This window comes from Gekko japonicus, unplaced genomic scaffold, assembly GCF_001447785.1.
Source record: "Gekko japonicus isolate JY-2015 unplaced genomic scaffold, Gekko_japonicus_V1.1 scaffold4702, whole genome shotgun sequence".
Classification (NCBI taxonomy): Eukaryota; Metazoa; Chordata; class Lepidosauria; order Squamata; family Gekkonidae; genus Gekko; species Gekko japonicus.
This window is the reverse complement of record NW_015161556.1, coordinates 49,493-51,967: the sequence shown is the minus strand read 5'-3', so window position 1 is coordinate 51,967 and position 2,475 is coordinate 49,493. Positions and strand designations below refer to the sequence as shown.

General features: G+C 46.0%; 1 long non-coding RNA gene across 1 annotated transcript in view; it reads right to left on the bottom strand.

Moving 5' to 3' along the window:
- LOC107125837 overlaps positions 1–1,806 on the bottom strand; it is a 12,423-nt gene extending 10,617 nt beyond the window's left edge. The window contains exons 1-2 of the long non-coding RNA XR_001483049.1: positions 1,741–1,806; positions 638–761 (exon numbers count right to left, since the gene is read on the bottom strand). This is a non-coding gene — a long non-coding RNA (uncharacterized LOC107125837). The remainder of the gene's footprint in view (positions 1–637; positions 762–1,740) is intronic.
- Between the last annotated feature and the right edge of the window lie 669 nt (positions 1,807–2,475).

The window sequence follows — 2,475 nt, the reverse complement described above, 5'->3', positions numbered from 1 at the left end:
CTGACCCCAAGGTGGTAATCAGCATTTCCCTGGGCGTGTAAGAAAGGGCCACGAGAACTAAGCACTGAGGCAACCCTTCCTGCCCTCCTTCTCATGATCTGCCTAAGTTCACAGAATCAGCATTGCGGTCAGATAGCCATGTAGCCTTTGCTTGAAGACCTCCGAAGAAGGAGAGCCCACCACCACCCGAGGATGCCTGTTCCACTGAAGAACCGTTCTGTCAGGAAGTTCTTCCTCATGTTTAGCCGAAAACCCTTCTGATTTAATTTCAACTCACTGGCTCTGGTCCGACCTTCTGGGGCAACAGAAAACAACTCCGCCCCATCCTCTATAGGGCAGCCCTTCAAGTACTTGAAGATGGTTATCATATCACCTCTCAGTTGTCTCCTCTTCAAGCTAAACATACCCAGATCCTTCAACCCTTCCTCTTAAGGAGTTCTGTCAGTGACTCTTAGGCAGGGATCCTTATGTTTTTTGAAGTTATGAGCATACTGTGTTTAAAGTACCTCAGAATCCTGGGAATATTAAAGGGTCACCCTTATGTCCCTAGGAGGATCTATATAATGGTAATCCCTTTCCTATTTTATGGGACTGAATACAAATGATAGTTTTCATCTCTCATTGCAAGGATACTTACAATCTTCTGTGCAACACGGAAGAATTGAGACACATCTCTGACCACGTGCCCAAAATTATCGTAAGTCTTGACATAAGGACGCACCCAGGAAGGCAGCTGGGCTTTGGTATCCATATTGGCGAACCTGTTGGGAATTAAAAACATAGAAACAAAAAATGAATATCAATCAGCTATATTCAAAACAACTATTTCCAAGTCATGCGTGGTTTGCAAAACACCCTCAAGACAACCTGAAATGAAAATGAAATTTAAAATCTATGTGCTCACACACAATGGTCACTGGCAGGAGAAAATATTTCTAGGTATGAAATCCAGTGACACTTAACATAAGAACATAAAAGAAGCCATGTTGGATCAGACCAATGGCCCATCCAGTCCAACACTCTGTGTCACACAGTGACCAAGAACCCAGGTGTCATCAGGAGGTCCACCAGTGGGGGCCAGAACCCCAGAAGCCCTCCCACTGTGGCCCCCCAAGCATCAAGAATACAAAGCATCACTGTCCCAGGCACAGTGTCCCATCTAGACCCTGTGGCCAATAGCCCCTCATGGACCTCTGCTCCATATAAGAACATAAGAGAAGCCACGTTGGATCAGGCCAATGGCCCATCCAGTCCAACATTCTGTGTCACACAGTGGCCAAAACCCAGGGGCCATCAGGAGGTCCACCAGTGGGGTGAGAACTCCAGATGCCCTCCCACTGTTGCCCCCAAAGCACCAAGAAGACAGAGCACCCCTGCCCCAGACAGAAGAACATCAGAGAAGCCATGCTGGATCAGGCCAGTGGCCCATCCAGTCTAACACTCTGTGACACACAATGGCCAAAACCCAGGGGCCATCAGAAGGTCCAACAGCAGGGCCAGAATCTCCAATCTCTCTCCCCCTCCCTCCTTGGTACCCACTTCATTTCCTCACTCGTGTTTGGGGAAAGAAGGATCTTCCACACAGCACCATCAAAAGGAAGGGCTCCTAGTGTCCACCACCATTTTGAGCTCTTCTTCCATGATGGTGACGCAAAAAGGTGAGAGCAGAGGCACAGGATGCCAGCAAGAGGAACTGAGAAAAGGGCAAGCTACATGGAGCAAGAAGAAGGATCACCTCACCTGTGATCGCAGAGGAAGATGGCACCGTAGTCCTGCCTGTGCCGGATGACTCTGCCGATGGCTTGGTTCACCGCACGGGAAGCCTGCTGCTTGTACCAGGTGTTTCCAGACAGGCCCTAGATATGGGGTGGGAGATGAACAAATAGGCAAAAGGGACTGGGGAGGTGAGAAGAATCCCCCCCCCCGCCCACTAAGTGACTGCCTACTCGTCTTTAGAGGCATGAGACTTGATCTGGTCTTAATGTACCTGGACTGGGTGTGTAGCGACTAGAGATGTAAAATTTCCGGAAATTTTGAAGCTCGGAAAAAACCCCGTTTTTTTTCCGGGAGAAAACGAAATTTTCGGAAAAATGGAAAAAAATGCTACATTAGCATTTCTTTTGTCTTTTCTAGTTTGAAAGTCATTCTGTTACTTTAGGAACATAAAACATGACTATGGACATCTTTACTTGGCATGAAATTTATCACAACTAGCATATTAAAAATATAGTGTATCCAAACAATTATTACAAACAGAATACCCACCCACATGCAAAAACAAAACTGAAACCTTTTTATTTTCTTCTGACAATCGCACCTCCTAAAGGAAGAAATGCATCTTGTTCTTGCATTGGAGAGTTCAGTTTGTAACCTAGGACTTGCTTGTCCTCAGTGCACAGAAATTACATCAATCTGATACCATATATATGTATTTTAGAAATGATTTGGAAAATATTTGAACACCTGGTCTTAAAA